The following is a 22,013-nucleotide window of genomic DNA, read 5'->3' on the forward strand; positions in this document are numbered from 1 at the left end:
ATATGAGTTCATAATATCCAAAGGATTAAAGTGTACAAAAGTTTTTTTATACAAAAGGAAGGTGAATAAATAGGGTTTTTGTGGGTTTTTTGGTATTTTTATTGATTCTGATAAGAAGGGCAGTCAATACGGGAACTTTCCTTTCTTCTATTACACAATATAGCTGATATAAAGTATAGATGTGTGCCTGTTTCTATCTGTATAAGCAGAGAAAGAATCTTCACAGGGAACTATGAATAAGGAGGAATTACAGGAAAAAGTAGAAGTTACAGAAAGACTAGGAAGGACTGATCAGCGCTGGTGGTCATACATAATAGCTCACAAAAGGAGGGCTGTCTAACAGTTAAAAAGCACTGGTGGTCACAAATACTCACCAAGTACTGGGTTGGCCAAAAAGTTCGTTCAGTTTTAAGTAAAAATAAAAGACACGTTTTCATTTTCACCAAGAATTTTATTGAACAATGTATTCGCTAACCGAACGAACTTTTTGGCCAGCCCAACAGAATGAGGGTCCAACATAATGTTCCCAGATAATACTTAAGTTTGCAGAGCAGAGCTGACTTCATGAACTCCTATTCACTCATCTTCTAGCAGTGGTTCCCAGACTTTAGCATGCATCAGAATTACCCAGAGGACACGCTGAGATGCAGATGCCTGGGACCCATCCCCCAGAGTTTCTGATCTAGAAGGCTGAGGTTGGGGTGGGGTCTCAAAACTTGCATTTCTAACAACTTATCAAAAGATGCTGGTTGATGCTGCTGGGTCTGGAACCACACTCTGAGGACCACTTTCCTACTTGCATCACTAATCGCAGTGATGTGTTTACTGAAGCGTAAGTAGTAGGTTCTGAGTAACGGTAACATTCAGGTCACTATAGCATAATGACTGGACAGTGTTTTATAACCCTGGCCAAGTAAGAAACTAAAATTTCCTCCTTTCAAAGGAAGAAATTAGATTATAAGAAGATAAAACCTATGTGAAAGCATGAACTAAAAGTCGTATTAATGTAGCAACTGAAGTTTGTCTAGAAAGATGAAGCTCGGCCTCATAACCAGTGGCAGGGATCTAAAACACTGTGAGGAGACCAAGCCATGGACCCCAACCAAGGATCAGTTAGTTTATAACTGGATAGCAGGACTTTGCCAATTTGAAAAAGTGTTCCTTTTACTTTTTGTTCTGGTCAGGTGACTTCCTGGTAATTTCCCTGGAAAAGGTTATTTGCCTGGGAAAGTCAAAATTATAACTTAAATCTTGGGATGACATCAAAATAAGTACAGCATGCAAATAAGTACAAAAATAATGAAGAAATTAACTATGCCCAAGGTGTCGATGTTTTAGAATAAGATGAAGCATAAGTATACAAATAAGGTTTGTAACCACTGTATTTGTATATGTCTTATTTACTATTTAAGGTTTTTGATGTATTCAAGAGAATCAGCCAAATTAAACTTGTAATGGCAATTATATTAAGAGAATTTAAACAAATCTGTAAGTAACAAGTAATGTTTAATGTCATCTATTAGGATGATGTTATTCCTCTTTAGGCACAAAAGCCTCTTGGAACTTCCAAATACCTGAGAGATTGCTCACCTCAGCCAGAAATTCGACTCTCAGGAAAGGTTTCAGAAAGATGCTCCAGAGGAGGTAAAGTAGTTTACCATCTCTTAACACTGCTGATTTAAAGGTGGAACGCTGTCATCCCCAAAGAATTCAACTGCAGGATTGAACATACATTATGCAAAGTGGGGAAGAAAGCAAAATTTATTGAGCATCTACTTAGTACCAATCCAATCTCAGCACCTGGCTCACTGTGCATGCTCAATAACCACTATCTGTAATCCTAATGCAGACAGACAGTGTTAAAAAGGATAAAGAATTATAATAATTATGGAACACAGAAAAGAGACCGATTTACTGTACCTTGAGAAAGGAGTCAAAGAATATGCCAGGGTGAAAAGGCAGGAAGAGAGTCCGTATTTTAAGCCTAAGGAGGCATCTAAATACATGGCATCTTCTGGAGACGGCAAGTTCTTACGTATGATTACAGGAAAGGATGTAGGGGGAGAGGTCATCACAAGTGAGGCTGGAGAGGAAGGTTTAAGAGCGGATCATGGATAGCCTTGAATGCAGCCACACCAAGGAGCGTGGACTTATCATCTAGGTGATGGGAAGAAACAGGATCAGATCTAGGTTTTAAGAAAATCTAATTGAGCTGCATACAACATGAACAAGTCTTACAAACATGAAATTGAGAGAAGAAAGCAAGGTTGAAAATGTGATTTCATTTAAAGTTCAAAACTAGACAAAATTAACCATAGTGCTTAAGGATACACACGGTAAAGCTATAAATGAAAGCAAGGAAGTGATTACCACAGAAGTCACTATATACCTGGAAGAGGGGACAGGGGTGGAGTAAGAAGGATATGATTGGGAAGGGACACACAGGGGTTTCTGAGGTGCAGTCATTTTTTTGGCCTGGGTGGTAGTAATATGGGTGTTTCCTTCATTGAACTGTATGCTATATACATTTTTTTACCCTGTATTATATTTCACAATAAAATGTTGTAGAATATATAATTGGAAGCATCTGGAAGGATGATGAGGTGGGCAGAGTCTGAAGACACGGAGAGAAATCAACAGTTGGTCACAATAGTACAGGCAAGGGAAGAGACCTTGAGTAAGGTCATTGGTAGTGGGACAGAGAGAAAAAAAAAAGGGTATTGAGAATTACTTAGAAGTTAGGTTTCAGTGACCCATTAGAAATAGAAAGGAAAGGAGAGGAACGAATCGTGACTGTAAGATTTTTTAAGTTTTAAGCTTGCCGGATGTTAGGCAGGAAAAACACAAAGAGCAGGAGACTGATGCAACAAAAAAAATTTGAGATATGATTCACATAGCATGTGAATTCACTCTAAAATTCACTCTTTAAAGTGTACAATGCAGTGACTTTTAGTATATTTACAGGGTTGTGCAACTATCACCACTATCTAATTCCAGACTATGTTCACCACCCAAAAAGAAACCCCATACTCATTTACTCATTAACAGTCACCCCCCATTCCCTGAGCATCCTTGCCCCTCAACCCTTACGTGATTTTAAGAGAATAAAAATCTGTTTTGTGGGTTAAAACTGTCTTGATAGAGTAATAGTGACATTCAATTGGTCTCAGCAGCCCAATCCCCAAAGAGATCTTGTATCAGAGCCTTAATTTGTCTCTCCACAAAGATGGGAGCTCTGGAGAAGTTGAGGAACCTTCTTTTCTCAAGATGTAGATGGGAACATCCCCAGTCCTAGTTCCACCTTGGAAAGAGACTGAAGTCAACAGGGATCAAGGTGGCAGAAACAGGTGTCAGGTTATAGTGGGTGTCAGGTTATAGTGGCTTTCAGCCAGTGGCAGTATCGCACCCTCCAGGGTGTGGAAAGGTGTGTGTGTGTGTGTGGGGTGGGGGGTAACTTGTCACAATGATTGGGGAGCACTCCATGCATCAGAGGGCAGGGGACAGGGATACTAACCTCAAACAAGGCATGGGGCAGTCCTGCATAACCAAGAATTGTCCCACCCAAAATTCCAATAGAGCTCCACCTCTCCTCTGAGAAGCAACAGGGGCAGAATTCCTATTATTTCTGAAGTACAAAAGCCAAAATGGAGAGTTACGATCTGTAGTTGGGAACCAGGCCCAGGTCTGAGAATGTGTGGTTAAGAATAGCTTAGAGAACAGAAGATTTAAATTAGCTCACAGTGAAAAGAGAGTATTAATAGAAACCCAGATATTAATAGTGATGTGTCTCAGCTGAGGAGGACCGTGGCCCAGGACTGTAGCATTCAACCATCACTTCTCTTGAGTCTTGTGCTACGTGTTATAGCTGCAGCTTCAGATACAGGAAAGGGTAAAGGACATATTCAGTGGTACAAACCATCAGAAAGAGTACCTGCAGGGGTATGCCCTATAGTCCATCTTAAAAAATTAAGAAGGCTCATTAGGGAGCTCTCTATATAAGCACAAACTTTTTCTCTCTCTACACTGATTTTGTATGAAACTCTGCCATTGGTCATCCCTTTAATTCCAGCACTGAAGACCCTGTTAAAATTGGCACTTTGCTTTCAAACATGTATTATATGTGACGCTCTGGGAAGCATAAGCAGCAGCAGGAGACAGTCCTTAGAGTAAAAGCGCCTCTCTTCCAGTGGTGAACACAACTAAATAAAATACACATTCACCTGTGCAACATATTGCAACAGGAATAATTTCATAGCTGAAAGTAAGTTTTAGGGTCAGCTTTGCTACTTATGAACTGCACGAACTTGGGATCTTTCATATCACCAAGCTTCAGCTACAAAATGAAGATGATAATCTGGACGGCGTTGTTATGAGAACCAGAAGTGAAAGGCTGTTTTTTTTCTTTCCTTAAATAAAGAATATAAACGTTATAAACTTTCCTATAAAGTTCTGTTAGAGTATAGAAGTGGGAAAGTTTATGTTTGATATGAGAACAGTTTAACAAAGGAGGAAGCGTTTGAACTAGGCTTCAAACACATGATTAGGATAGCAAATGTCTTACACGAAAAGTAATAATTTATGCAACATCTTCACTGAGCCACTGCTTTGTGCCAGGCCTGGGCCAGGCAGTGGATGTTAATGACTTGGTACTGGTTATTGTATTGCTTTTATATTGCCTCAATACATTTGTTTATTCATTAATTCTTTCCACAAATACCTAAGATGCAATTAGTTTACCCGAGTAGCCAGACACCTAGAAAGTGTGAGACACCTGGACTCAGGGAGAGGTGGTAACCAGACAGGGGATGGTAGGTCCTGAGATAGGTTCCTACCAGAAGCTCAGCCCAGCTTAGGTAAAGGCTGGACATCTGAGACCCTGAGATGGGGTGGGAGACACAAGGAAGGAGGCATAGGTGAGTTCTACTGACAGTTATATCTAATAAATAATGCTGTGCAGTTCTGGAGCTATTGATAGAAATCAGCTTCATGCCTTGCTGCAAATGACTAAGAATACGGACTTCCCTCCCAACTCTAGGCTTGGAAACAATTCTTTTTCCACGTCTATGTCACAAGGCAGGACATTATGTAAGACGCCCTGAATCCAATGAAGGCTACAATCAACTGAATGCCCCCTGGTGTTTAATGTAAGCTCTGAGCCAGGCTGTCCTATGAGGGAAGAGGAAAAGGTGGAGGAAGAAGAGGAGGAGGAGGAGGAAAGGATAAATTATTTCCCTATAATTCTTCAATAAGAAAATACAGGAAGGCCAGCCTCAGCGGCTGGGGAGAGCAGGAGGAGGTCGCGGTGGGGGGAAGATGCTGCACTTTGGTGTAAATTGCAGTTGGTGAGGGATAGTTTCTCAGACTCAAGTTAGAAGTGAGAGTTCAGATAAGTGAGGCCGTCATTGCTGCTTTGAACACCTCAGAAGGGGAGAATGGATTTATCAGGAGTGAAAAAGAAGAGCCTGTTAGGAGTCAAAGAAAATGATAACAAGTCCAGCACGAGGGCTCCTGCTCCTACCAAATGCAAAGACCGCTCTGATGAGAAGTCCAAGGATCGCTCTAAAGCTAAAGGAGTCAAGCGAGAAGGGTGGTGGTGGGGATAAAACTCAAAAGAGGTGCAGCGCATCCCGTGGTACCAGCAGCACCAGGTCTCCGTCCAGCTCTCCTCCAGCTCGGGCTCCAGCTCATCTTCGGCATCGAGCCGCTCAGGAAGTTCCCGCACATCCCGCAGCTCCAGCTCCGGCAGCTCTCCTGGCTCTCCGAATCCTTCTCGGCGCAGGCATGACAACAGGCGGCACTCCCGCTCCAAATCCAAACCACCCCAAGGAGATGAAAAGGAAAGGAAAAGGCAGCGCTGTCCCCTAAACCCACCAAAGAACACATTGGGAGCCTCATCAGGAATGTGACCAAGATCACATCATGGAGGTATTCTCCACCTACGGGAAAATCAGAATGACTGACATGCCTGTAGAAAGGATGCACCCCCATCTGCCTAAGGCTATGCATATGTGGAGCTTGAGAATCCAAATGAAGCCAAGAAGGCGCTGAAGCACATGGACGGAGGACAAATTGATGGCCGGGAGGATCACTGCCACTGCTGTGCTGGTCCCCTGGCCCAGGCTACCCACAGGCGAGTCGGCCCTCCCAGGAGAATGCTGCCACTGTCCCCCATGTGGCGCAGGTCACCCCGACGGTTGAGGAGAAGGTCACGTTCCCCTCGGCGCAGGCAGGTCCCCCGCCCGCTGCCATCACAGGAGCCACTCCAGCTCCAACTCCTCCTGATAAGCAGGGCCACTGAAGCTCCGCCCCTGGGAGTTGCATCCCATCCAACTCACTTTTGTCACTTTTCTAGCCGAAGGAGGATCAGTAGGAAAGAAATCCCTCACTCAGGGGCAGGTTTCAAAGGTGAAGGCAGCAATTGAGACGTTTCCCCTGGCGGCAGAGTTCTGGCTGCAGGAGCGTTGTTGGTTTGGGGTCATGCCTATAAAGATGCCCTCCAGTTTTCTGGCTAGATGGCTCCCACTTCTCTAGTTCCTGAGAGTCAGTTTAGTGGCAAAGCCAGCAGGGATGAGCGGGGGCTCCAGGTGGTGGTTCAGCCCCAGCCTGGGAGCACGTTTTCCCATTCCACAGATGACCTGAGGCCAATCTGGTGGCCTGGTCGTGCCCTAACCTGTTGGCCTGCAGAGTCCCTCAGGAAAGGGCATGCTTTTATGCAGCTGTCACTCCTGTTAGCCTGGCCCTGCTCCCCTGCTTGAGTCCTCTTCGGACCTCTAGGGTCAAATACCCCATTATCTGCCCAAAATGGTTCTTTCCACATGTACTCATGCATGTGCATGCACACACACACACCCCACGTCTCCCTTTCTCTCTCTGAAATTGGTGAGCGAGTTGAGAGCCAGCTATGCCAGGTCATCACGGAACCCCCTGTTGTACTGGTATTCATGGTGGACTTGCAGGTTACCTTGGCAACGTGCACATTGCTTTTTTGGCTTTCATTGTATAGTCGGTACTGTAAGTTTTCTGTTTTGAGTTTTATAACTTTGTAGCATTTTAGATAATGTTGTGTTTGTGCTTTGTTGGAAAATATGGGAAAAGCAAGAGGGAGATTATTTTGCGCTTTCTCCAAGCTGTGTGCTGTTTAGCATAAGAATAATAACGAAATACATTTACTCTATGCCAGGCACTGAACGATGCACTTTATATATATTTCATCCTTACCCATCCTATGAGTAGTTACTACTGTTATCCCATTTTACAGATGAAGAAACTGGGGCATGAAGCAGCTAAGTAACTTAACCATAGATAAAAAGCTATGAGGTACCAAAGCGAGGACTTCTGACTCTGTCTTCTGGGCTCTTCTTGCTAACCAAGGCTTCTTCTCTTAAACTCAGACCTGCCTTACATCTCTCAGCTAGGGATTTCTGCAACTTTTTAGGTCTGAAGTATTAAGACTCTCAACAAGGGTGGTAGAAGCAGGAACTAAAAATAAGACATTACATAATACACTGCTTTATGTTGAATCTTATAACTATAGAACCTTTGAGTGGTGATCTATCAGAAAAACTGGGTTCAATCATTAGTCTGCTATTTATTGTGTGATCCCAGGAAAGTTCCATGACCTCTCTAAGACTCATGAAGAAAGTATCACCTGCTCTGTTTATCTTATGAGGTTGTAATAAGAATCAGTTGTGTGTAAGCGTTAGTGTGCTGGCTTTGGGACCACTCTGAAGATTTTTTAAGTTCTTCAAATGTGTGGATCAATGCAGCTGCCAGATAAAGTATTACCCACTACAATAAAGCAGATAGTCCTGAGCCTGGATCAGAATCCTGGATTGTTGGGAATATTAATAACCACTCCTGCTTCGCATGTGAGCCTTATGTAAAGCACCTCATGTGATGCCTGTCTGGCTCAGATGCTCAGTGAATGATTCCTTTCCTTGCCCCATCCCTGCACGAATCCCTCCTACCCTCATGCCCCCACCCCGGCTTTGTGCTTTTATTGGTGAATTACAAGGGACTTGCTACTCCATAGGCTAAGCAATAATCCAGGTAGGAACAGAACAAGAACTGTCTGGTATTCCCCCATCTCAGATCATTGGGGCTCACGAGCAACACTCACTGCCTGCCTATGATTCCGTTTTCCCATGCCCCGAATAGGCTGATTCATTTGTTCAGGGTACACCGTGGAGTCCTGCCAAATGCAAATAAACTGTCTATGGGGCACGTGCCGAGCTATGCTGGGAGCAGGCTCATTACTGCCACAGTCACTACAACAAATAACAACAAAAGCCTCTAGGCGCAAATTAGCACACATAATAAACTTAATTCAAGAAACACTGAAGAGACCCTTAGTTGCATTTTAACTTACACAACACCATTTATCACACAAGTGCCATGGGGCCTCTACAAACTGAAAATAAGACATTGGTACAGATTAGCTTCTACTACGCCTCAGTGACCCTTCCAACTTAAATCCACCTACCACATACACACACACACACACACACACACACACACACACACACAGAGGTGTGAAGGGAACACAGGGAAGACTGCAGAAAGAGTAACTGAAAAGAACTCACAGTCTGGAAATTATGAGAGAGTTTTCTGTTCCAAACTGGATTATTCCTTAGCCTCTGGACTTAGAAGTATCAAGTCCAGAAGTATCAAGTCCCCTGTAATTCATGCATAAAAGCACAAAGCCAGGAGGGAAGTAAAGGAATCATTCACTGAGCACCTGAGTCAGACAGGAATCACAGGAGGTACTTTACATAGGACACACATGTAAACAGGGGTGGCTATTAATACTCTCAACAAACCGAGACAAAATCACTGCGATGGTACTTGCAAACCTCTTTTCCAAAGTAATACACAATGTGTTACAAGAGGGACGAAACACCAGATGCAGAGACAAACAATAATAGCTAGCATTTGAGCACCTATACAACGTGCCAGTATTGTGCTAAACTCTTTACTCATGTACACTGTCTGATTTTCAATACTCACAACCACCTAGGAAGTACATGATATTATCTTCCTTTTGAGGACGAACAAAATGAGCTGCTTGAAATGGTTAAGCATCTTGCCTGGTCAGTCACCCAGGTTCAAATCCCACCTCAATCTTCTTCTGCCTGGGTGACTTCAGCCAAATCCCTCAACTTTGCTATGCTTTAGCATCCTAACAGTGAACGGGGATAAGGCCCAGCCCTCCCTGCCACTCACTGAATGCTGCAAGGACTACATGTTATACAGAGGAGTAAAGTGTAAAGTGCATGGAAAAGTATTTTGTCTTCTCCTAGGTGGCCTGCAGTCAATGGCAGGCAGAGACCATTTCACAAGATCTTTTAGAATCCCTGAAAGTAAGACTGTAATGCATATGCTGAATGATTATGCATTCATAATCACTATGAATGAGTACTGGTATCAACACAAATATGAATATAATGATTATGCATTCAAGATTACAGATGAACAAAAACTGTCTCGTCATCTTCGCAACATATTTACTGAGCACCCACTTCTGTGGCTGGCATTGCGCCACATGCTGTGGAGACACACAGATGCGTAGGAGGACTTGGAGAAAGACAGTAGTGCACTGAAAGCAGAGTGACCAAAATGACCATGGGGAGTAGAGGTGGCAGTGAGAACTAACACAGCTCAAGTAAGGGTTCATAGTGGCAGGAAAGGAGTGACCCAGGGAAGGCTGAGAAAACAGGTTGGGACAGACCGCAGAAAAGCTATGAATGATCCTCTTAAAAGAATTTCAAAAGAGTCAGCAAACCAAGGAGCTACCTTAAGAGAATCAGAGAAGCACGGTCACATGAGGGAGGAGGAGAGTAAAAGGGCAGAAGGAGAAGGGCTCTCAAGTGAGCTTCACGTCTACCCCTAAGTTCTGCTCAGGGCTAGCTGCCTATGCAATTTTTTCCCTCTCTCTCCATTCCCCCTCTTCTCACTTTATATCATAAATGGTCTTTTTCTTCTTCTTTTATGCCTTTGGCCCACTTAGGTTACAAAGGGCCCTGCTTTTAGGGTGTCTCCAGGGATACTTCAACTTCTGTTTTCTTATCCGTTAGATAGTTATAACATCCCAGGATTATTGTGCATATAAAGTGAGGTAACATATAACTGTTCAACAAATGGTGCTGGGAAAACTGGATATCCACATGCAAAAGAATGAAGATGAACCTTTACACCATACACAAAAATTAACTAAAAATGGATCAAAGACTTACATGTAAGACCTAAAACTATAAAACTCTTAGAAGAAAACATATAGGAAAAGCTCCATGATGCTGGATTTGGAAATGATTTCTTAGATATAACACCAAAAGCACAGGTTACCAAGGAAAAAAAATAGGTAAATTGAACTACAGAAAAATTAAAAACTTCTGTGAATCATAGGACACAAAAGAGCAAAAAGATAACCCATGGAATGGGAGAAAATATTTGCAGATCATATATCTGATAAGGGGTTAATATCCAGACTATATAAAGAGCCGTTACAACTCAACACGACAACGAGAACAACAACAAGAAAAACAACCTGACTAAAAAGGGGGCAGATTTGAATAGACATTTCTCCAAAGAACATATACAAATGACCAATAAGCATATGAAAGAATGTTCAACCTCACTAATCATTAGGGAAATGCAAATCAAAACCACAATGAGATACCACTGCACATCCATTGGGATGGTTGCTATCAAAAAAATAGAAAATAACAAATGTGTCAAGGATGTGAAGGAATAGGAACCCTTGTGCACTGTGGTGGGAATGTAAAGTGATGTAGCTGCTACAGAAAGCAGTTTGGTGGTTCCACAAAAAATTGAAAATAGGATTTCCATATGACCCAGCAATTCCACTTCTGGGTATATACCAAAAAAGAATTGAAAACAGGGTCTTGAACGATATTTGTATACCCATGTTCATAGCAGCATTATTCAAAGTAGCCAAAAGGTGGAAGCAATCCAGTGTCCGTCTATGGATGCAGGGAGAAGCAAAATGCAGTATATACACACAATGGAATATTATCCAGCCTTAAAAAGGAAGGAAATTCTGACACATGCAACAACATGGATGAACCTTGCAAACTTCATGCTTAGTGAAATAAACCAATCACAAAAGACAGCTCCTGTACAATTCCACGTACATGAGGTACCTAGAGAAGTCAAACCCACAGACATAGAAAGTAGGATGGTAATTGCCAGGGGCTGGGGGAGGAGGGAATAGGGAGTTGTTGTTTAATGGGCACAGAGTTTTAGTTCTGTAAGATGAAAAGAGTTCTAGAGGTGGGTGGCGGTGGCAGTTGTACCACCATTCAAGGATGCGGATGTACTTAACGCCACTGAACTTGTACACTTAAAAATGGTCAAGTTGCTAAATTTTATGTTATGTGTATTTTACGACAATTTTTTAAAAAAGGAATAAGGTTCTAAAGATAGAAATAATTAACATACATAAAGCATCCAGCAATAAAACTTGGCAATGAACCTTAGTTCCTTCCTCTCCCCTGATGCAATCCTTTATTTCAAAGATCTTTTCAAACTACCTAAGGAGCTCAGCACCAATCCAGTTCCCCAGCTCTGCCATTAAATCTGGCTGTGTATTCCAGGACGAATTCCTCCCCTTACTGAGCTTTTTTTTTTTTTAACCATTAAAAAAAGAAGAAAAAAAAAAAGGATTAAACTATACTACATTCTCTTTCAGCTATAAAAATACAAACACATTGAAGGTTGTAGAGATTAAGAACAGGCTAGCAGAAAGGAAGGAAAGGAAACATTTTTGAGCACTTATTATGTGCAAAATATTGTGATAGGGGCTGGGGGATTCACAAATACAAATATACAAAAGGAAGGTGATAATTCCTGATTTGAGGGAAACAAAGGTAGACATCATGATCTATGTGTAGGTTACAGGAGAGGGTGATTAACTGCTAGGGGAAATCCAGGAAAATCCACCAGAGAGGTGATAATTGAGGGCCCTTGATTTTTGAGGAGGGATGTGAGGGATTAGAAAGAGTCAATCAGGTAGAACAGAGGCAGAAGGGCAAGCAGGGCAGAAGGACCAACGGGTGTCCCTTATAGAGAATGGATACAGTAGTCAGGGCACAGTCCAGAGGAGAGGTGGAAGCCAGTCTGGAAAAGCAGTTTGGGATCTGATTGCTAAATGCCCAAAAAGCTGGGAAAAGGAGCTTGGATTTTATGCTAAAAGTTTTGAGGAAGCACTGACAGCTGAAGCTGGAGAGTGACAAGATCTGACGTGCAGGTCATAGAAATATCACGTTGGTAACAGTGTACAAGAGGGTAGATTAAGGGAAACAGGAAGCTATTGCCATAGTACAGACAAAACAGGATGAGGGCCTGAATGAGGCAGTGGCAGTAGGGAAGGAGAGGGAAGAAAGCTCTCTTTGCCTCATGCAGCTCCCATAGATAAAGGCAGGAATGGTGCACGAACTCCAGAAGGTTGGCTCTTATACATGATGGACCTTGAACCACATTCTTATTTCTAAACAGTTTCTGACTAATTGTGAATGTCCCCAGGTCCAGGGCAATCACTCAAAGGGAGGAAACTAGGCATAAAAGTTAATCTGTTTCAGCTGCTAGGCTACCCCCCTCACCCCCTTCGAACCAGAAATAATGGAAGGCAGCAATGGAAAAAGGAGCATCTGGCAGCAGTAAAGACCCATCCCTTCCCGTGCTGGAGCTGTTGGCTCATCCTTGGACATCACAACAATCAAGAATGGAGAATCGTTCTTTTCATCCCTTCTCACAGCATTATCCCAGCAACCTCATCCCCTAACAATGGTGTGGTTTGTGTTATGTTTTCCCTCTGTCACCGCCCCTCCCCACCACAGCACAACGGAGATGCTGTGCCCCAGGGGCCAATGAGGTTGTGAGCCTCACAGCCTCTGAACAAGTCTGTGAGGGGTAGGATGCTCCTTCAGAAAGAGCTGCATGAAGGAGCAGATTAAAAAGACCAAACATGAACTAAAAGGAATGGGGAAGACCATTTTCCCCCCTCTATTAAACTAGCAAAAAAGATTTTAATGACATTTCCCAGTGGTGGTAAGTGTGTGATTAAACAGACACCCATGTCTGTTGCTCAAAGCTATTTGTTGATATGATGTGCCTGGAAAACAATTTGGCAGTATTTCAAGAGCCTTAAAAATGTTCATCCCCTTTTGCCCAATAATTCTCATTTCTGGCAAATGACTAAGGGAATAATTCAAAGGAAAGAAAACTATATATGCATGAAGATACATATTATAGCATTAGAAGGTAAAAAAAGTGGTACAGTTTCTGTTCTTTAGATTTTTTTTTCTCCCATGTCTACCCCTCTGACTTTCCCTTAGGCTTTGTAATGTTGATCTCTATGGCTCTTGAGAGAACCAGATATAATGACAGAAATTGCAAGCTCTTACCTGAGTATACAACTTAAAGAAGATGTGCTGTAAGAAAATTTACCACATGACTAACCAAACTCAGCAACGAGTTACATTAGAGGCTTTCTATTCATTTTATAGGATAGCAAATTATTATTAAAAATTCATTTAAAATAATGAATTTATACATTCAGTATTCTACCATGTACCAGGCACTGTGCTAGGGGCCGAGGATATAGCAGTAAACAATACAGACACGGTCCTTGATCTCAGAGCCCAGTACCTAGCAGAGACGTCAACAAAAAACAAGTATCAATAATTATAATAAAGCATGATAAATATTATGATAGAGGGAAATATGGCATGCTAGTGGAATGAATAGCAAGAGGGTCTTATATCCTTATTGAAGGGATCAGATAAAGCCAATGGGAAGAAGTTAAGGAATGTGGACTTCATCCTCAGGACCAGAGCACATACCAGGTATCTGCCACCAAGCTCTGGGCAGATCTGCAGCAGCCTTCTCGGGTACCTGCGTAAGAGAAGCTGTTTTTTTGCAACATCCTTGATATAAGTTTGATCCTGAGAAGTGACTTATTAACACTTATTTACTCATGGTGTTGTGACGGGGGACAGTCCAATAGACACAGAGTTGGTCCCTGCCTGCAAGTGTGCCTACAGTCTCCAACAGCACAGATTACCAAGAGAGGTTTGGATAGAGGATAAATACAGATAACACATTAGGAATAGGTAAGATTAAGTACTTACATTCCATTCAGACAGAAGGTTAAGTATATTAGAGCAGAGGAGGGAGAGGCAAAGGGAACGTCAAGGGAGTAGAATGGTTAGGAAAAGAGAAGGGCTGGAAGGAGAGCAATGGCAAGTTTTTTGGGAGTCTGGAAAAGATAAAGACACAATCTGACATAACAACCCCCACTTTGGTAAGGGAGGGGGAATATTTGAGAGGTCAAACGATGGGCTAGGCACTGTGCTAAGTGATTATTATTATTATTTTTGGCCGTGCCACAAGGCATGAGGGATCTTAGTTCCCTGACCAGGGATCAAACCCACACCCCCGGCACTGGAAGCTCACTGGACTGCCAGAGAAGTCCCTGCTAAGTGATTTATATGCAGTCTCTCATTACTGACTATAATCTTATGTGGTAGGAATCCTTGGTCCCATTTTACGGATAGTGTAACTGAGGCTCAGGGGAGTAGAAGAATTTCATAAAGATCTCTTGACACTCAAGTATTTCCAAATCCAAAAGACTGTAAACCAAGAATTATGCCTCTGGATAAAATTCCATAGGGAGGATGTCATTTTCACTTACGGTTGTGGTCAGTTAATCCAAAGTCATCGATTTTATAGTTATGTGCTGGAGTCAGCTTCTATTAACTCATGAGAGCTGATTGTTAAATTTTCAGTAATTCTGCAACCCAGCTGATTTCACCTTAGTAATTTGAAATCAGTCATGGTGGGAGTATTTATATCATAGAAACTGGCAAATGCTATAAATCAGGGCATCTTCTTCTTCTCCTTTTTTTTTTCTTTCTGAGAACCTGTTGTTAACCATTTACCAGCACACTGCTGCTTGAGAACCTTAGAGATGAAAGGGAATGACTTTTATTTCACTTGCCAAGTCCTACCCAAGTCCTACCTATTGGTTCTAGTTGCTTGGAGGACTGTGCTGAGAAGCATTCCGAGACTTCATTTGTGGTAATCTATCATAAAGAACCTGCCAAAACTGAACTGATGTCTATCATGGGTAGGGAGGGGGAAGTGGCAGCAGGCATACCTTGTACCTTCCACCCCTGGCCCAGTCTAATGCCCTAGTTTTAGAGATGAAGAAACAGAGACCCAGAGAGGGAAGGTGATTTACCTGAAGCCACATAGTGAACCAGTGGCAGAGCTGAAGTTAGATGTCAAATAATCTGACTTTTAGCCCAGTGATCTTTCCAGGACAGCACAGAGACCACTTAAGTTGAGGCACTCTTAATTTAGCTAGCATTAATAATATTGAGCAACATCATAATGACAATGACCCCTAAGCAGGAATGTTGCAGGGGGAATACAAACATACGGTGAGGGGTGAACTAGAATGAACTCCTGTATCTTTCAGCCCTGAAAGTTTATGATGCTAGATTTCTAAGAACTCTATATCTATGCTCATATGCACTTTCTTCCTGACCACAGAAACTACTACCAACCTAAAGCGTGCAATTTCTAAGAATCTTACATGACTTAGCAACACCCTGACAACCACCACACTGTCAGCAGTCAAGAGATATAGAGATTATACTTAGAGGGTGATTTTACCAGAAAACATGAGATGAAATAATGCCATGAATAAAAAAGAAAATCCACAATTGCCTATTCCTATGAACTTTAGTAGTAAATTATCCCTAAACCATTTTTGTTCATTTATTTTTAAACACTGTATTTTTGACGTAACATGGCTCAAGAATCAAGAGGTATAAAATAGCAAACAGAAAAACGTCTCCCTCCACCCTAACCCCAGCCATCCTGTTCTCTGCTTTGTAGAGATAGCCATTGTTACGAGTTTCTTGTGTTTCATTTCAGAGATATTTTATGTATGCAACAGTAAATATATATAATATTTCCCTTTTTAAATACAAATGGTCGTATAGTATGATTCAGTATCATTACAGATAGTGTAACTGAGGCTCACTTTTTTCCCCTTAAATTATATCTTGGAGCTTATTCCATATCAGTGCCCAAAGAGCTTCTTCATTTCTTTTTGTGGAAAATGCTTCCAACCTTGGGAGATAGTCAGAACAGGTGTTATTTTCAGGTAAATGTCTTATTTAAAATCATCACAGCTGGGCTTCCCTGGTGGCGCAGTGGTTGAGAATCTGCCTGCCAATGTAGGGGACACGGGTTCGAGCCCTGGTCTGGGAAGATCCCACATGCCGCGGAGCAACTGGGCCCATGCGCCACAATTGCTGAGCCTGCGCGTCTGGAGCCTGTGCTCCGCAACAAGAGAGGCCGCGACAGTGAGAGGCCCGCGCACTGTGATGAAGAGTGGCCCCCACTCGCCGCAACCTGAGAGGGCCCACGCACAGAAACGAAGACCCAACACAGCCAAAAATAAATAAATAAATAAATGAAGTGTAAAAATTAAAAAAAAAAAAAAATCATCACAACTTGGGAATTCCCTGGTGGTCCAGTGGTTAGGATGCTGCACTGTCACTGCTGAGGGTGCAGGTTCGACCCCTGGTTAAGGAACTAAGATCCCGCAAGCCCTTCAGTGCAGCCAAAATTAATTTTTTTTTTAAATTAAAAATTAAATAATCACAGCTTGATGCCAGAGGAGGGCTAGCAAACACAAATACCATGCAAATGAAAAAATTACTTAAGTTCATGCTGATAAACTTTTAGGGGGATTTTGTTTTTGCATTAATTTGGTTTTCCTTAGAAAATGAAATGATACATCATGGTCACAGGTCAATAACAGTAGTAAACTCTATTGAATCAAATTTGTACAATTTTTTTTCTGTAGGTTAAAAAAAGTCTAGATGCAGAGCAAAAAAGTGAAATTGTGGTCATGAAAGTGCTCTGAAGGGATTTCTTATAGGAAAAGAAATTGTTACTTTAAATTAGCTTTGTCTTATTCCAAAAAAGATTCAGGTTATTTATTGTTATCTGTCTGTGGAGGTGTCTACATTTTGCTATGAGCTTCTCGAGTTGCCTGAGCTTCTTGAGAGTAACAGTTTGTCCATCTCTGTATTCTCAGATGCAGACAAAGACACAAACATAGACTAGGATCTCAGTGATTCTTGTTGAATAGATGAAACGATATTATAGAGAATGTTTAAATCACCTGAGAACTCAGTTTGCTACCCTGAAACATGTCTGAAGAAGACGTAGTTCTGACCCAATGAGATGAAGACTAAGGAGAAACTGAATAGAAATTTATTTGGGCAGAGACTCAGTCTATGCTCTTTAACCACAGCAGGTAAGTCACCACCTTTGCCTATGCTCAAGATCCTTGCTACTAAGCTCAATTGCCTCATGTCTATTATTCAACACAATTCTACAAATATGTACTGAGCATCTGTGCTGGGTACACAGTGGGAACTCAGTAAATCTATATCTGGGTCAATTTTTAATCCCTATATTATCATCACTTCTATACACATCTAATTCCCATAACAGACTGTAAACAACTTTAAGGGATCATGTTTTAATCATCTTTGTATCTGAATATGGAATGGGCCTGCTGGGCACTCAAAAGTCTAATATATAGGGCTTCCCTGGTGGCACAGTGGTTGAGAATCCGCCTGCCAATGCAGGGGACACGGGTTCGAGCCCTGGTTTGGGAAGATTCCACATGCCGCAGAGCAACTGGGCCCGTGAGCCACAACTACTGAGCCTGCGCGTCTGGAGCCTGTGCTCCACAACAAGAGAGGCCGCGATAGTGAGAGGCCCGCGCACCGCCATGAAGAGTGGCCCCCGCTCGCCCCAACTAGAGAAAGCCCTCGCACAGAAACGAAGACCCAACACAGTCAAAAATAAATAAATAAATTTATAAAAAAAAAGAAAAAAAGTCTAACATATAAACAGAATAGGGACCCATGTTCCTGATGCTGGGAACCAGGGTGAGGGGTGGGGGTAGGGGAGAGGTAAGTGATCAAAGGATGCTTCGAGTGAAAATAAGAATATCTGAGATGAGTCTTAAAGGATAAAGAAATATTCCCAAAAGCAAATTCTGAGAACAAGAGATGAAGGATGGAAGAAAGAGAAAATACTCTGAACATAAAGGGGAAGCCATCATCATCAAAATGCATGGAGGAAGCAATATTCATGAAGTGTTCAGGAAACAATTTACAACTGAGTGTTTCTAGAGCCTAGAGGCGCCCAGGAAAAGATGAGAATGAAAAAGTAGGTTGAGTCCCAGTCACAGGGGGTCTTAGATCATTTAAGAAAAATGGTGAGGCCCAAAATTTTGAGTAGAAAGAATATGATATAAAGGAAACAATTCAGGATTCAAGGGTAAGACAGAGCTGGGATTATATCCTAAACTCTTCATCACTAGCAGTGTGACTCTGGAGAAGTAATTTAATCCCTTTGACCTTTAGTATTTCCTCTATAAGGTGAGCATAATATATATCTTACTAGATTGAAACGAAGAAGAAATGGATGTTAAAGAGCTTTATAAACCAGCAAGGGCAACATAAATATTAATTGTTGTTATAATCATAAGTTGTGCTTTGGGAAAAAGTCTTACAGTCTTGTTGAGGATTTGCTGGAGGTGAGAGGAAAGCCTAGAAGTAGAAAAGACAGAAAGTGGCTGTGGTGGAGGGATCATTTGCTAGTGCAGATGAATACAGAAGCCCTGTTTCTTCACCTGCAGATCCAAGGACCTGACCCTGAGCTCTTCCTTGAGCAAGACTCTCAGGACCGGATGGATATACGTATCAACTACTAGGCATTCATGATTCCAGCTTATTGGACAAAACAAATCCTGCGTCAATAATTGCAGTGGGATGACAAAAACAATTTCCTGTTGCAGGGAATTTATTGGTAGCACTGCATTTGCAGTCTTTCCAAACAGCAATTCATTAAGCAATCAGCCAAAAACACTAAGCCAAAGGGGGCCTTAAAAAGGACATTAAGTGTAAGATGTTAATAATAGGGCAAACTGGGTGTAGGTATATGGGAACTCTCTGTACTATCTTCTCAATTTCTCTGTAAATCTAAAACTGTTTGAGGAAGTTAAAGTCTATTTTTTAAAAGTAGATTACAGGTTCAGAGTAGACTTTTTTTCGTAATAGCCAAAAACCGGAAATAATCCAGGTATCCATCCATAGGAAAATAGATAAATTGTGGTACATGCATGCAATGAAATACTACTCAGCAATAAAACGGAATGGGCTATTAAACAACAACATGGACGGATTTCAAAAGTATCACGCTGAGTGACAGAAGCTATACACAAAAAAGCACATACTGTAAGATCCATTTATGTGAAATTCTAAAACAGGCAAAAATAATTTATGGTGGGAAAAAAATATCAGAATGATGGTTGTTTTTGGAGGGTGAGGGTAGGAACTGGCCAGGAAGGGGCATGAGGAAGCTTTCTGGGATGATGATAATGTTTTACAGCTTTACAGGTGCTTGAGTTACACAGGTATATGTCTTTGTCAAATCTCAGAGAACACTCACTTAAGATTTGGGCATTTCACTCTGTAAATTTTACCTTGAAGAAAAATGCTGAACAAATACTGGACTCCAGTTAATGAGTTAATGATATGCATGATGAACTATTTAGGGAGAAATATAATGATGCCTGCAATTTATTTTAAATGCTTTAAAAAATAAGATGAATAATGGATGGACAAAGGGATGGATAGATGGATAGGTTTGTGATACAGCAGGGGTCCGTGGCCTGTTAGGAACCGGGCCGCACAGCAGGAGGTGAGCAGCTGGCAAGTGAGCGAAGCTTCATCTGCCCATGGCTCGCATTACCGCCTGAACAATCCCCCCGACACTCCCCAGTCCGTGGAAAAATTGTCTTCCACGACACCGGTCCCTGGTGCCAAAAAAGTTGGGGACCGCTGTGATACAGCCAGTGTCGTAAAATATTAATGGTGGAATCTGGATGGTGGATACATGTGTATACAATGTAAAATTCTTTGAACTTTGCTGTATGTTTGAAAATTTTCATTAAAAAATTTTGGGAAAACTAAAGAACATTTTGGGGTCTTGTGTCTGGGTTGGGTGATTGGCAGAAAGAGATTATATTTAAGCTTATCGGGCCAGGCTTGTAGGATCCTAATATTAATAAAAATCCTTTACACTTAACTAACTGTCTGTCTGTCTGTCTGTCTGTCTGTCTGTCTGTCTGTCTATCTATCTATCTATCTATTTATCTATCTACACCAGGTCTTAGTTGTGGCATGTGGGATCTTCACTGCTGCGTGTGGGATCTTTAGTTGAGGCACATGGGATCTTTTTTTTTTTAGTTGCGGCATGCGAATCTTTAGTTGTGCCATGTGGGATCTAGTTCCCTGAGCAGGGATGGAACCCAGGCCCCCTGCATTGGGAGCGCAGAGTCTTAGCCACTGGTCCACCAGGGAAGTCCCTACTCTTAACTCTTTACATGAATACAGACAGCCTTTTCATATTTATCCTCGTTTTATCCTCCAATCTGATTTATGTACCTCTCATCTGTGTTCTTGAGGATATCTTCATTTTAGCATTTGTCATCATTTTCTAACTATTTTCATCTTGTGTCACCCTACTAGACTACCGAGAACTCCTTGAAAGCAGGGCCTTGCCTTTCTTTTTTTGACTTGGCGTCCCCTTTGCCTAGCATAATATCTGACATATACAGAGGGCATTCATCCCAACATTTGTTGGGTACATCCCATGAGTTACAAGGAGAGCCAGCTGGGTCAGTCAGGCTCTTTAAAGGCCACGGGGAAATATGGAAGATTTCCCGAAGAGACATCAGATCCAAAACATATTCTATGGAAGTGACTCTGCACTTGGAAGGAATCAGCTAGGTGCAGAGGGACCTGTTTGTGTTTCCTCATTTAGCTTTTATCCTGACATATTGCAACCCAAAATACCTTCTAGATGAAACTAGTGTGGTATATACTGTAGGCTGGCTCACTCCACTTCCACCCCCCTCCCCTTCTAGTTGGAAACAGTGGAAAACTAAAAAATCCAGATTTGCTTGCAGTTAATCTACCAATTATGTGCATTCACACAAGACAGGTAAGCTGGAAGTGAGGTGAAGACCATTTTCCTGCTCTCGTGGCTGTTTCTTGTTTCTTCTGGCAAGCAAATATGTAGCTATGAAAGGGTTTATGCAGCTGAGGCATTTTCCAGCTTCCTGAGTGCCACGGGGCATTTGCAGCAGTAGCTTCTCAAGTCTGACCTCCTAAGTGCTAGATCACAGCTATGGAGTGGGGGAGTGAGTTAACTGATCACTTCAGTGGTATTCTGGGGGTGGGGAGGGAGTAAGTATCATTCGTGGAACATACAGCTTTAGTTTTTCCTACCATTTGGTAAGCATTTAATCCCTTGTATTAAATTCCTTCCTGTTCAAAGTATCTGGAGTGGTTTCCATCCCTTGCACTTATCCCTGGGTATAAAAATCAAGAAATAAGTTTGAGTGACTAAGGGCAGGCCCTTGTGGATGGGAAAGGGGTTGCATTTCTGAGTTTTTCACAAAGAGTACCTATTCAAGTAATTGTTGAACCCTACCTTGTGCCAAACACTGGGCTAGTGGCCGGCCTCAAGAGACAGGGGTTTGCTTTAGATGGAAGAGCTAAGCTACCATGTGAAAGAAGAGGTCACAGTGATGGATGTTTGAGAGAAGGAGGGAATGGTCAGAATGAGAGGCCAGGTGAACTGGGTGGCTTTAGAGGAGAGAGAAAATGCTTATGCTCAGACCTCAAACCAAATTACTAAAAAGTTTAGCATTTTATGCATAGCATATTCATCTCCATTATCTCTGTTAACACCCCTTACGACCCCCACCCTGTTTTTTGGGGTTAACATTTGAGTGTTTCCTATGTGGCAGGAACTCACATACATTTTCTCATTTAAACTCTGTAACACCCTACGAAGAGGGAGCTATTATTAGCTCCCTGACTTGCCTG

The 22,013-nt window shown here is 42.0% G+C and overlaps 1 protein-coding gene and 1 pseudogene across 4 annotated transcripts in view; one reads left to right on the plus strand and one right to left on the minus strand.

The window, feature by feature from the left end:
* The window catches only part of GAB2 (GRB2 associated binding protein 2), a 178,930-nt gene that overhangs the window by 80,239 nt on the left and 76,678 nt on the right, over positions 1-22,013 (minus strand). The window lies entirely within an intron of this gene.
* On the plus strand, positions 3,370-6,392 carry LOC309606363 (annotated as a pseudogene). The gene has a single exon. The product of its transcript is annotated as an uncharacterized misc_RNA (transcript).

This window comes from Balaenoptera borealis (genome assembly GCF_965194805.1).
Source record: "Balaenoptera borealis genome assembly, chromosome: 11".
Taxonomy (NCBI): domain Eukaryota; kingdom Metazoa; phylum Chordata; class Mammalia; order Artiodactyla; family Balaenopteridae; genus Balaenoptera; species Balaenoptera borealis.